General features: G+C 40.5%; 1 protein-coding gene and 1 pseudogene across 7 annotated transcripts in view; one reads left to right on the top strand and one right to left on the bottom strand.

Annotated features, from left to right (window-relative positions):
* The window catches only part of LOC108749293, a 34,979-nt pseudogene extending 31,168 nt beyond the window's left edge, over nt 1-3,811 (bottom strand).
* The window catches only part of LOC108749459 (homeodomain-interacting protein kinase 2), a 35,435-nt gene continuing 21,796 nt past the window's right edge, over nt 1,348-14,986 (top strand). For all 7 annotated transcript variants that reach the window (XM_018488203.1, XM_018488197.1, XM_018488199.1 and 4 more), the window contains exon 1: nt 1,348-2,945. The gene's annotated coding sequence lies outside the window, so the exon portion shown is untranslated. The remainder of the gene's footprint in view (nt 2,946-14,986) is intronic.

Here is a 14,986-nt window from a genome sequence, read left to right as displayed (position 1 = left end):
ACTTTTGATTACTGAGTTATCGCGGATTAAATAAAAGAATTATTTTGACTTTAATTGCTCATAACTCCATTAAAAATTGTCGTATCGTATAATTTAAAAAAGAGATTTTTAAAGCTGAAACTTTACTCTATCAAGATATATTTATATTGTTGGTAAGAAAGTAATTGCGGTTTTTACTGATAGATGTCTTTTAAAAAAACGCGATGACTTTTTACTTAACCTAATATTTACCAAATTTTCTTTCTAAAATTTTGCTCTATCTTCCATTGTTGATGAATAATAAAAAACAAGAACAGAAAATAATTTTCAAAAGTTGACTTTATCCCTTCAGAGTGAATTCAGGCAGGAAACAAAATTTGTTACTACATGTCAGGATCCTCTTCTTTGTATTGCCAAAGTTTCATAATTTTTTAAATTTTAAATTTATGAATGTGCAAGACACGTTTTATCGTGTAGGTTCCAATTATAGAATTTCTAAAAGTTAGAAATCTTAAATCGGGCTGTGAAGTAGATAATTATTGTCGTTTTGTCATAGTCATGTATTCTCTCAGCAGCATACGTACTCGTATTTAGGTGTTTTAGAATTAGTCATAGACGAAATTTGCTTCGATGAAAATATAAAAGATATCTATATGTTTGAAAAGTCGAAAAGCAAGAGTAGCGAAAACGTAAGTGGGGGATTATCGAAACAATAAAATAAGAGATAATCAACTGACACGACATAATCCGTGGATTTCTCTTTTATTATCTTTATGCGTTTTACATATATCGCGGTTGAGAGAACGTAAACATGGGATAAAATGAGATTAAACCGATATGAAACATTGAAAAAGTTTTGACACAATTTGAGATATTCAACGAAATTTTTCGGATTTCTATTCAATAAACAAACGAGCCATGATTAAAATTATTCATTGCGCGGCCAATGCGAGTACAGTATTTGTACCAATATTTTTTTTTTAAACCATATTTTTAGAAAGTAAACATTATTAATAAAAAAAATTATTAATAAAGAGATAGATTGTACATTTCTGAAAATTCTTTTACTTATAAAACGTATAATAATGTTAAAATATATTATCGTAATAATAAACGACAAATGAAAAATTATTTAGACTCACAAAAAGTATTTAAATAATCGAGAAATTGAACTTGATTATTTTCGCGGAGCTCTTTTGTTTAACATTAGAACAGAACGTTACTCCATTGTTAATAAATTACTAATTAATGTATGTGTTCTACAAATAAGACTTTTTCATAAACAAGTGTCTCTTGTTCAAATATTTTTTACATTAACGATATATACAACTCGGTTATAGAATATCTTGTTTACGTAAATTTCCGGCGGAAGTCATCAGTCTCCAATCGGCAGAATCGGGTCGCCAATCGAGGAAAAGTCAAGTGTTTCTGCGTTTTCGAATGGAGGAAATCCAATGATCGCAAAATAGAACGCCCAGATGGCCTGCGACGGGTCGACGTTGCAAAAGACGATCGTTTCCTAACCTCAAAGACAAGGCGAGTGATGAATTTTTTTTTTTTCGGTAGAAATCGCAAACCGGGGTGCTGCGAACGCCCGCGATTCACCCAGCACTGGTGGCGGATTCGTGCATGGCGACGGAAATTGCCGACCGCGTCCCGTCACGCGGCGGTTGACTCCATCCAGCGATCCCACATCCCAGCCTGATCGCGGTCGCGGATTAGCGGGTAGTGCGTGGTGGAGCGCGGTTCACAACGGATTGAAAGTAGTGACGACCTGCGTCGCGAAATACATTCGTAATAGGCGGAAGAGAAAGACGCGAGAAGAGCAAGAAAACGTGCGTCCAAGAGTAGTGTGCGTGCGTGCGTGTGTGTGCATGTGTGTGTGCGTGTGTGTACTTTGTGTACGTGCATGGAAAAGAAAGAGCGAAAGGGAGTTGACGTAGGGAAGAGACTGCACGATCGTGGAGTCGCTCGAGACAGCTCGCTCCGGAACTAGGACTCGGTGTCGCCGTGTAGCGTCGCGAAACGAGAAAGCCTCCGCCGCGCCTACGATAATACGCGAAAATCAGTGAAACGAGATCGCGTTGACGACACGCGCGCGGACGACGGCACCGCTCGTTGCGTGGAACGATGTACGTGACGGGGATGGAACGTGCGGGAAAGTGGCGAAAACCGTAAAGGTGATAGCGCAGTGCCGTGCACGTCGGTGGCGATAGTAGCCCGTCGTAGCGGCGACTTCGGCAGCGGCGGCGGTAACGACGACGGCGACGGCGACGACGACGGCGACGACGACAGTAGTAACAGTGGTGGTAAAAGGTGACAGTGACAGTAGTGGTGCGGTGACGGCGCGGGGGCGCTCCGATGGTACTTCGGTGAGCGGAGGGAGCGCGGGCGGGGGTGCGGCGGTAGAAGAGCAGGAGAGGTACGCGCCGCTGCGTGTTGCGTGTAGCACGCCGGCTCGGCGCGGGCGGCGGTGGCAGTGGTGGTTTGCGCGCGTGTTAGTGCGGCACGCACTTGCTCGACGGGGCCGCGTCGTCTCGTCGTCGTCGCCGTCGTCGTTGTCGGTGTCGTCTCGTTCCGTCCTTCTGGCCGTCAACGGCCGGCGCGAACGTCATCGTCGCGAACGTCGTCGTCGTCGTCGTCGTCGCTCGACGGCAGCAGCGGCTCCTGCCCCCCCACCGCAGCGCGCCGCCGCCGTCGTCGCCGTCGTCGTCGTCGTCGTCGCTGCCGCCGCCGCTCCTCTCTCTCTCTTCCTCTCTCTCTCAGTCGCTCTCGCCGGGGGCCACCGCACCGAAGGCGTCCGCGCGACGAGCCAGACCAGCCGCTACGCAAGATGGCTGTGTGTCGCTGACGGGTGCCCGACAAACCGGACAGGGGTACAGACAGTCCGCGGATAAGCGGAACATGCGGCTACGTGACCGTCGGGCCCGTCCCTGAAGAGAGAGACACTGGCCAAGAAGCGAGAGGTGAGTACTGAGTGAAGCTGTACATCTGTATATGTGTCTTGTGTGTATGAGTGTATGTACATGTGTATACGTACGAGTTTCTCTCTCTCTCTCTCTCTCTCTCTGTCTCTCTCGGGATAGATTTCTTTATCTTTCTATTTGTCCGTCGGCATCCGTCGGCAGACGATTTTCCACGGTCGTTTATTCGCCCGGTTGCTTCCTCCTTATTTTCTCTTTTTTTTTTTTTCCCTTAGTCTGCTTTTTTTCGGAGTACACTCCGGAGTAGAGTCGGAGTTTCTTCGTTGTGGCCAACGTGACAGGAGTTAGAGGTAAACGTTAAACGTCCGTTCCTGGCTCACGTTATATACACGGCGTGCACGTTGAACGGCTAACGGCTGACGAGCGAGCGAAACCATACGTGCCATGGACTCTACCGGCATCGTCGTATATGAGGTGAAAATGTAATACACGCACACGTAATACGCGCGCGCACTACGTGGCCGAAAAGTATAAACAAGTCGAGAATCTTCTCCTCGTCCCGGGTGTCTTCTTTAATGACGTCGATCGCGCGTTGGTCTTCAGAAGTTCGCGATAACAGCCAACCGACTCGACCACCGTATATCTCTTTCTCTTCCTTTCTCACGCGAAGTTGTCCGTGTTCTCGTCTCCCTTTCGTCTCCCTCCCTCTCTCTCTCTCTCTCTCTCTCTCTCTCTCTCTCTCTCTCTCTCTCTTTCTCCGTCTCGTGTTCTTCTTGACCGAGACCGAAAATTCACTCATCATTAGGAATCTTCCACGACGTAGATAGAATTATACCTCGTGCTCGGTATCTTGGTGAGGTTTTCGCGCATTGATAACGACCTGTCTCTTCTTCTTTCCCTATCCCCATTACCCTTCTCTCGCATCCGCAAAATACACTCGCCCTCTCTCTCTCTCTCTCTCCCCGTCTCTTTCTCTTGCACGTACACACGCTCTTTCTCTCTCCCCAGCATACGTCTGCGTGGCTGGCAGTCTATCAGTGCCTGTACTTTGTCGGTCCGCACACTTTCCCCCGTACCAGGCTCCGTCCTGTCGATTGAATAGCTCCTACTATGGCTCCTATTCTATACATGCTTGCTGTACAATCGCGGAATGGGAAACCGAGACCCTGGAAACATCTGTCGACCGGAGGCCGACCTAACCTCCAAAACTGCGGGAAGCCTTCTCTCGCCGTCGTCCTCGTCCTCGTCATCGTCATCGTCGTCGACGCACGCCGCGTCTTATTTTTGAACGCGCGAGCAACCTGATCCACCTAAAAAGCGTCTTTCACGTTATACCATTTCGTATACATATACTTGCTCCGGAACAGAGAATCGCCCCCGCGCGAAACTTTGACGACGATACTCCGACGTCTTTCAACTTTGTTCGAAAGCGATGGAGTTTTTCGCTCTCGGTCACTCTCTTCGATGTAGATTCGACTTCCCCGGGTATCTCCGCTCTCCTGACGCTCCGCTTTTCGCCTCGGTGGCCGGTGAGAGCGCGACAAACGCGACCGAGAGGAGTCGAGACGAGAAAAAACCGTCGGCCACGATGTGCCTTCCGAAAGGAAAACGTCAATGAGGGGTTTTCTTCCTTACGAGAGTCGATTGGTTTTCGACGTGACCCAGACATCGCGATAGCGATTCCTACGTTGTGCGCGAATTTGCGGTGCCGAAATGGGCGTAACTGCATTAACCGTGGAACGCCACTCATATTTACACTATTTACACACACTCATACGTATGACACTCGTATGTCACTCCAGGGTGAAAATTCATCTACAAATTAAGAATTTTTTTACACTTTTTTTTTTGGTCTACTTTGTAAGTTGCAAGGCGATGGAAGTGTATACAGTTTTTCTATGTAGACGTACATGTGACAATGAGAAAAAATGCTTGATTGAAAATGAACAAACCAGTAGTTTCTAATTGTATTAATCAGATTATTCAATCAGAATCTTCTGATTGTGTCTGTCTATTTTCAATCAAACTATTTTTCTCAGTGCACAACCAATTATTGTTTAGTATTTTTATTAGTTGTAACGTATAATAATATTACATAAGAATTTGATAAGTTTGATCTAGGTGAAGCAGTTTTCCTGATAAAAATATATGTAACTCTTTCGTAGACACTTGCTTAGTCATTATCTAGTATATTAATAGATTATTATTAGTTAAAATACTGCTTATTCACATCTATTGTTCTTATTTAATAAATGGATTCAGGTTTTGCGCGCAGTAACGGCTAGCAAAGCATTACATTCTTCACTGAGATCCTAAGTAGTTCTACTTTTTAGTTACTAGGTAGATATTATATACGTAACTGTTCAAATAATTGCTCAAAGCATAAAATTTCTACCAGGAAGTGTTGGAATAACTGAACTGAGACACTATTTTAGTTACAAACAAAATGAACTTTCATACGTTGAGTACTTTATCTAAAAAGTCACTTAAAACGATCTGTATAATTTGCGATCAAATTTAAGATAAAATCCTACTTATACAATATATAATTTTATATGTCACATATCCTAAAAGTAAATCCTGATATATATTTTGTATATGTGTGAATTTTATTTCTTTAAATGTTTTCTATGTTACACGACACGTAAAGTTATAAATAGAATTTTGTCCCGAATTTGGTAGCGAATAATAGATCATCTAAAATGGGCTTCGTAGCAAACATTTGAATTAGCACTTGAATTCATTCATATAATAAACAACTTTTTTATGCTCTTTCATCTTTTGCTCGAACTGGAAATTGTAAAGTTCTCATTAAAAAAATATTAAGACCTTTGTTCGAATGGGTGTTTATTCATATTGAACATTTCTCGGTTGATTTTTATCTAATACCTTCTGTATCTATTTTATGGATAAGATATGTGTCGAGCAACTGGACTGACAATTGTTATTTTAACTCAAAAAAAAAAAAAAAAGAAAGAAAGAAGTGAACTTTGATTACAACAATCTATCTAACACTTGAATTAGCTAGAGTTAAGAAACTTTCGTCATTGATGAATTATTCACAGTTTCCGTCACTGCTCCTTATTCTTTTCTTTCCCTCCTCCTCTCTTCCCTTCTTTTTCTCGTACACGCTCAAAGATAATTATTAGAGATAAACGCATCAGCTTCTTTATACAAGTAGTTTTCTCCGCGTGGAAATGTAGACTGACGCGCGCGACGGAACTGATTTCGTATACAGAACATTCTCTCGGCGCGACATCGAATTTCAAATCGGCGGCAACACCATTTTACACAATCGTCGGAATTGCGTATCCCGCAGCCATTCTTTCCACGCGCGAGTTCCTCGGTGCATCGCCATCAGTTTCTTACATAAATATTCTTCGCGGATATCGACGGCGGGCATGAATAACCCGGTCGTGTAGCGTCAGCGAGAGAACGACATCGGGACTTATTGAGACTTTTCCATGCGGGAAATGATTAAAGCCCGCGGATTCGTCGGAACTTACAACGAGCCACCGGCTGACGCATCACTTGGCGCTTTCGTCTCACGTCTACGATCACGACCGTTAGTATTTCGATCGTCCGCGTAACCGATCGCTCCCATCGAGAATACGTCGAGAACGTTTGCGAGTAAAATTGCAAAAATGACGTGACGTAATTGTTTGGTCGTTTTTCGTGGCGGTCTTTCTTTTTTTTTTTTTTTTTTTACATTCGGTTAGCTCCTCTCGCAACATCTGTCGCTCGTTGGTCGACGTAACCAGTCGCGAACGTTCTTTCTGGATCGCGATTCCCTCGCGTCACGCTATCGCTCGCGATTGCCTGCGCTCGGTACGTTGTCCTCGTCGGGCCTAACGATCGTGGTTGTTAAACGTCCGCGTACGCGCACGTACAAACGACGATGTATACATGACGAAAAAGCCTGGTAATATAATAGCCAAGCCCAGATGATAGTTATACTGAAGCTTCGAAATAATTTCAGTCGAAAAAATGATCTCTGTTAATATAACTGAAATCACACGAATTTTAGCGTATACATGACGCGTGTACTGGGGAAAAAAAAAAACAAAAAAAAAGATTGGTAATAATAATTAAACCTGTGATAGCTATTACAGTTTCGAAATAATTTCAGTCAAACGTTTCGTTAACGTAACCAACTGAAAAACCAACTAGAAACGTTATATTTCATTTTTCATCCATACGTGGACTGAAAAAAAGTCTGGTAACAATAATTGAGCCTAAGTGATGGTCACTTATAACTTCAATAGAATTTCGATTAAATGTTGATTCTTCGTTTGCGATCCGAATCTTTTTTTTTAAAACAAGCGAAATTTTCTCTCTCGAAGTTTACCCTCATTTTTGCTCATGTTCAAATTTCAGTTTATATGAAATAAAGATTTTAACATTTCAATTAAAAAAAAAAATATTTGCTCGTGTAACAGAAGTGTTGGAAAATAATCCTGAATTTTTTAAAACTGGAACAATAAAAAAATTGAAGCTGGATAAAAAGGACTCGCAATCAACATTACAGATGGAGGATCTGCGACTAAAATCAATTATAAACGGAAATTTTTCTCTCCTAAATATTTCCTTTTCTAATTATTATCAAACAGTTAATTACTATTATGTCTACTATTTATTATAATAATATTTACTAAATATTTACGCTGAACAAAATGCATTTAGTATCTGTAACCAGACTTTTCTTTCAGTGCGTGTGCAAATGCGTGCACGCACGAGTGAGCGTTGAATTGGCACGTCTGCGTACGGCTAAAGTTATAGTTCTGATAAAAAAAGCGCGCGTGTGTGTGTGTGTGTGTGTGTGTGTGTATATATACACATATATCTCGAAACTCGCACAGTGAATATCCGTATAATATTTATTCTCCTATCATATGTATGTATAAACGTATCTACGCTGAGAGAAAACTTGGTATAATTGCATGGTAGTAAAATCATGATTAAGAGCTCCATTTTTATAATTATTACTGCTATACTGTTAGCATTAATAATTACATTCACAGTTTACAAAAAAAAAAAAAAAAAAAAAAAAAAAAAAAAATTACATAGATTGAGAGCGGAATTGATGACTACAAATAGTAAATTATGGAAAGCTTTCTTTTTCTCGATGTACACTGGACGATTTCGTCACCGTGTAGCCGTAAAACTCCGCGATCGAATCTCGGCTCCGGGAATCGTCGGTATATCGACGACGAGAAATCCACTCCGATACATATTCCGGTACTGTGTACGCGCGCGCGCGCGCGCATGTATGTGTGTGTTGATTTTTGGGCACACCCCGTGTATATGCGCGCGGCTGGGTTAGCCTCCGATGCCAGTGGCATCGGGCATCCAGTCCTCCGACCGTTCCGTATGCGGGTATATCTCCCTATACCTGGCCATTAGCATGGAGAGCCCGTCGCCCTTCGTTTTCGGCGATGGCCATTGTCCTGGACGTATACCCGGGCTTTCAAAGCTTTCCAGCCTCGTCGATGCGCGCCGAAATAAACGCGTCGGGGAGTGCCCTAACCGAGAACCGAGAACCGAGCGCCGTGCCGTAATTAGCAATTTTGCGAGGAGGCAGGCCTCAATTCGGTAAGGGCTTATCGATTCGCTCAGCCGCCGGCGGCTTACGTTTCGTAATTCGCCTCGGGTTTTGGCAGCTCATCCGTACCGTTGCTGCGTTGGTCTCTTCCCCCCACCGCGTTGAAAGTGTAGGGCGGAAAACAAAGTTGTTTCGCATCCGAGTGAGAGAAAGAGAGAGAGAAACCGCAGCAAACTGTCGCGAAATGTCGATCGAATGCAGTTTGCACGCTGCAAATAAAATCTCCGCCGCGGAGACTTTTTATCGTCCCCCGTAATAACTAATACGAATTGCTATTTGCCACCTTCCCGTGTCTCCCGAGCCTCACAAAATCGAGCACGCTAAGAGAAAAGTGTTCCGTGTTTTACGACCAATAATTGCACGGTTTACGAAAAATCATTCCGGTTAGGAGCTCCATTTTTACAGTTATATTATAGTTATACAATAGATATTAGTAATAATAATCATATTTATATAGTAGCGTATAAAAAAAAAAGTACAGTTGGCACCGAAAATGACTATGAATTATAGGTACGTCGAAAGATATTTCTCTGCAGTGTAGAGCGGTAAAAATTACGATAGCAGACAAATATGTCTGCTTATCGAGCCAATGATTGCCGAAACAGTTTCCATTGTACTCTTACTCGTTCATTGGCACGTTTCGTCACGATCCCCAACACGAATACGAGATACGACGTGATATATAACGATTCCGCGAAATCGCGCGCGAGATACAATCAGCCGAAGCGTGGAATTTTTTATGTACGTGTGCATTTCAACACTACAAGCAACGTTTGGAATGGCTCGCTGTGAACTTCGCGTATTTCGCGAACCCGGCTCATCCGAGCGCGATACGTTTCAGGCCCTGCCGCATTTGAAAAATACGAATACACGCAAGAAGGTTTTGTTGAAGTATTTAACAATTTAGTTACAGATTTAAAATCTGTTCTCGTCGAATTTTATCAAAATAATTATCCAGGACGGTCGTCCAGCTGGTTGCTAAAATATTAAAATTTTTTCCGACATTTCCCGTTGTGTTACATTTCAATTTTCTATACAGAATTATTTCGGTCCAACGAAATTTTCTTCAGATCCGTATTTAGTTGTTAAATTTTTAGACATTTCGGTAAAATCGTTCTTTCCACGTACATATGATTTATCATGGAGCGGATCATTCGCGGATTTGCACACGCCTCTCTGAATTAAATCGTTTACATATTTTGATATTTTACTTGACGTCGCCCGACCGGTGGCTTTTCACCTATTTTGCATACGCGTGTTAATTTCCATATGGCGACTGGCGTCGCGACGACGTTGACGCTGCAATCCGTACGGAGATCCTACTTAATCCTAGAACTCTCGATCCCTACTTGATCCCAGAAAGAAGGGCGGGTATGATAAAAAAAGGACTACGTACTCCTTATCCCGAGCTGTGTATGATTTTTTTTTTGTTTCCGCCTGACGAAGGGCAGATACAGGAAATTATAGCTGGGGGCTCTCTCTCAGGGTCATTACCTGAAATCACAGGTAATAGCCGAGTATTCAATATCTATACACGCTTTTGAAATACACCCATTAGTTTGCATACAGACGGAGAAAATACCTCGAATGACAGTACTGTATCGTGTAATCATATGATCGCGAAATGACAATGCGCGCTCTACGTTCTTTTTATTTTACATTACTTGTCAGAGGAATATCTGAAATACGTCGTTTCCGCGTTATTTTATAGCGCATTCGTGTAATATTCGAAACGATCGAGTATCAGCGCAATATAATTGATAAATAGCTAAAATTCATCTTTAGAGGGTGGCGGTCTATTTTTTAAATTATTTTCTTTAAATAAGATTTATTATATAATTCTCTCATTGTATATCTTGCATTAAAATATATGACATATATATATATATATATATATATATATATATATGTGTGTGTGTGTGTGTGTGTGTGTGTATATATACATATAGTGTATATATACAGTCATTACAGTGGGCGATAAAGCGTAGTGCAGCTTGTCCCGTAAAAATAATAGAGCATATGTAATCATGCATTATGCGTTTTATATTTATATTAACTTCGGAAATAGTCACCTAATTTTTTTACGTAAATAATTAACTGAGGTACTTTGACATTGCAATTAAAACTTATTATTATTAACAACATATTATTGATTATTTTTGAATTTATTAGTTTTTGATATTATTATGGATATGAATTTGTTTACAATTTTCTAAAAAAAAAGTACGTAGAGATCAAACGTATTAAACAAACGAAATAAGCACATCAAGTAACTTACTATGACAATATTTCTAAAAAATAAATATGGTAATTATATAATGAAACGCTTTCTTATGCGAATTCCATGAAATTGCATATTTAAAAGTTCGTAAAGAATACTTCATAAAAAAGAAAGGAAACAATATCCATTTTACAACACTTCACATTGGGATGTATTATAAAAATATTCCAGAGGACTATTCCCGGGTTAAGAAAAGGATGTACGTAAAAACTGGAAGCCATCCAAAGCCGAAGGGCAGGATTAAGTAAAAATAATAACAGAGCATATATATATATATATATATACGCGAACTCGACATTTGAATGTTGAAACATTTTACTTGTGAGTTTTAGTTTTCTGATTACGTGGGTAAAACTTTTCCGAAGTTTTGCTTCATAAAAAAGTGAATCCTAATGGAATATATACGTTTTGTAGAGTCTCGAGCCTCCAAATTGTTTTTTTTTCCATCCAGTTTAGCCTTTTACTCTCTCTTTCTCTTCATTTTTTTCTCTCTTTCTCACTTTCTTTCTTTCTTTCGATCTTTTTCAAACGAACCTCACGATACATGTGCAGGCATTTCAGGACGCACGTTGTCTGTCCGTTAGAGCATTTTTGTGCAGGCTGTTCTCCTTCACGGCGATGCGTGTGTGTGAATGCGTCGAACTTACCTGCACGCACGCACGCACGCACGCACGCACGCACGAATGCACGCATGCATCGTGTCGGAGTAATGTTGCACCGGCTGCTAAGCGGTGACACGTCACGTCTCGCCGAGGGACTGCATTTTACCACGAATTTTTTTTTTAGCTGCTGATATAAGTCTATCTGCTAAGATTGGCGATTGTCCAACCGTTAATCGCCGCAATTTTGCTTCAACGCGCGTTAAAAAATGCACACTCTCATGAAAGTCATTCATTCAATACTAGATTTTTAACTCGACGCCTGATTTAGTTACGTTCGATTAGATTAAATCATTTAACGTGTGGTGAAATTATCGATTGCACTAACATTATTAACGCTACGGATAATTGTTTTATAAATTCTCGTTATTGTATATAATAGAAATTGTCCCGTACGCACAGAGAGAGAGAGAGAGAGAGAGAGAGATTTCATATTTTCCAGAGTGAAATGCTCTGTGTGTATTGTCGAGTTGCCTTTGTTACGTAAAAGCGTGAAATTCCAATTTTCACCGCAAAATTCGGAGTTTCAGTTTCTAAATTTCGATTTACGAAAAAAGCGTAGGATTTTTCTGACAAAAACGAAACGTCGAAATTGTTGCAGAACGTAGTAATCGTAGTAAATTGTATCCTCGTATCCTTGATGCGCCCTAGAAGCTCAACGGAAGAAAGGATATCCTTTTTGGGCTGTAATGACGCGTCGACGGAACGTTTCCCCTCCCGCAATATTCCACGTTAACCCCTCATGCCCGGCTCCGCAAGTCATTATTATTGAGTGGAGGGTTTTCTTACCTTTCCCCCATTCACAATGGTCTGTGCCGCCTTCGTTCGAAATCTGCCGTAACAAATATATGTCGACGGAAAGTGTCCTCTCCTGTTACGAGGAGGTGGCTGTTCTTCCATCGTCCGAAGGAGTTTGATCGATATAGAAATATTCGTTCGGTCGCAGGCGGAGCCTCGTCATAAAATTATGCGATTATGTTTCGAAGGTACCCCTTATAGAAATTTCATGCTGGAAGATGATGATTAATTATTTATATTGAGAGTATTGAGCACACACTGTTGTGTGTGTTCGGTGCTTTCGATATTGAAAAGTAAACAATTAATTCTGGAATGCTATTTATATATATTTTTTAACGTTACTTTGGATAACATTTCGTGCATTTTTTCAATAGTTACTGGACAATTATATTAACTTTGTTTAGTAAATGGAAAGTAAAACTGCTTAGTATCCCAATTCAGATGTAATGTTTCGCTCGCAGTTAATTGCGCGTAATAAAGATGCGCCAAAATTTGAACCCATTTACTGAATAAAAACAATGAGTAAACTACGCAATATTTTAATTAATAATAATCTATTAATCTATTGTATATTAGATAATGATTGGGCAAGTTTCTACGTAAGCTGCATATGTTTTTATCACTAAAATTACTTCGCAGAGTTGTTGAATAAAACTCCATCAAATTCTCATCCATTTTCTATGCAGTAGTGTTACAACTAATAAGAATACAATGATATTAGATAGTATAATTGAATGGGTGACTAAGAAAACTGCATACATTTCTATCAGGAAAATTTGCTCACATAATTGAGAATTTCTTTATACTTTTTTTTTATGTCTACTTTATAGATTATAAGATATTACGCCGAGAAAAAAATACTTAAATACTTATTTGTAATAAAGATTTATTTAATATACCTACCTAATGTTTATTTCACCGATATAAAGCTTTATTTAAATACGGCTAAATAAAATTTTATTTCTAGTAAATAAATCATATATTTTATTTTTTACCATTAATGAGATATATATTATATTTCATGGAAATGTATATTCCATAATTACAATCCACATTTTTTGTAACCAATAAATATCGAAGAAAACATTGTATGTAACATTTGCTTGCAAATATCTCGACTTTGCTCAATGTAGAGTAACTAAACTAACAATATTTTTATGTAAAAAAAAAAAAAAAAATAAAAACTGTAAACAATCTTTTTATTAAACAATTTTACCAAATGTTATTTTATAAGTATTAAGTGTTAAAATTTTAATGCTTATAATGCAAAAATTATACTCAAAAAGTGTATGAGCGACAATTAACTTCCCAGAATTAATCATTATCTTTCAGTATTAAATTGGCCAGCGTTAAATTGAATTTCTGTAAGATACAGCGCGCACATTGCGATAACGAACACCGGAAGTAACGGCAAAGCGAGCGAACGCGGTCTTTCGTTTAAAAAAAAAAGAAAAAAGAAAAGAAAAAAAAAAGAAAGAAAGAAAAATACGTATTCAAGACGCGCGAATTTTTCTCGCTGTTTGAAGCTCGAATAAGAAGCATTATATTCTTTTTCGACAAGATCGACGTCATAAGGACGCGCGCGTGGCCTTCCTCATTGTGTGTTAATTCGTATAAACAATTGCTTAATCGCCATCGACCGGTCGGCTTCTCGTCTTCCACGAAAAGTTGCACGCTCTGTGCTTCGGCGCGCACGCTTTGCGTAATAATAAAGTAACGAGTCGACGATTTATTCCGCGCGGCCGCACGTTTATTTGCGCAAGGGCGGGTTTTACGTAAAAATTATAATTAGACTTCACGAAGAGAGACAAGGTATCGACGAATGCGAGCCTTCAATTTTTTTATGCGACAGATATACGGACTTACGGGACACGTACTATAATACAAGACTCGCTGCGATACAACGGTATCTGTCCGTTCACGCGAGACAGCTATGATTAAGCCTTAATGAACGCGGTCGCTTTCCGAAAATAGAACATTCGATTCGAGCTACCGCAACCTGTTCCTTCGCTCTCTAGTCGAGCTCTTGAAATGTTCAATTATTAAGAAGGAGCTATAGAAACCTGAAACGGGTATTCCCCCCACGAGAAAGAATCGAGCGCGCAAAGGACGTTCTTCAAAGATATAATTAAAGTCTTATCTCTAAACAGTTTTAAAGGCCACATTTTTTTTTTCCTTTCTTTCTTTCTTTCTTTCAAACGCGGATCACATACTGCAAAGTCCAACAGCTTTCCGTAGATGACGAGTATAATTTCTGTTTCCCAGAAGTAGTTAAGACGATTCGGGATGCATACCGCGGGGCAACCGCGCGTCGCCGATACGCGGCTCTTTATCGGAAGATCCGCGTAGAACCACGGAGGATTGCGTTACGCGGTCACACATTTGCATTTGCGGCGCACCGTTCGCAGAAAGATTACACCTCCGCTCCTTCGATTGTTGGCCGATGCCGTTTCGCGAACGCGTTGCGCAAATGTAGCCTAATGCACGTCTCCAATTTGTCGGTGTACTTTTGTCGCGCGGAGGATCGTCGCGGTTATAAATACGGTGCGTAATGCTCGGACGTTTATGCTCGCGATATTAGACTGATTGATTTACAAGCCGTGGCTTAAAACCTTATTTGAGGAATTAGTACAATGAATGTCGCGATTAACAACGGAACGCCACGGCGGCGTGAATTCTCTGGTGTCGTACGTCGAATTTTTTTTAGTTCGAATTTCGAACGATATACATATCGCGTCGCGTT

The sequence above is a fragment of the Trachymyrmex septentrionalis genome, unplaced genomic scaffold, assembly GCF_001594115.1.
Source record: "Trachymyrmex septentrionalis isolate Tsep2-gDNA-1 unplaced genomic scaffold, Tsep1.0 scaffold29, whole genome shotgun sequence".
Classification (NCBI taxonomy): Eukaryota; Metazoa; Arthropoda; class Insecta; order Hymenoptera; family Formicidae; genus Trachymyrmex; species Trachymyrmex septentrionalis.
Note: the sequence above shows the minus strand (reverse complement) of the source record. Positions and strands in the feature narration are given on the sequence as shown.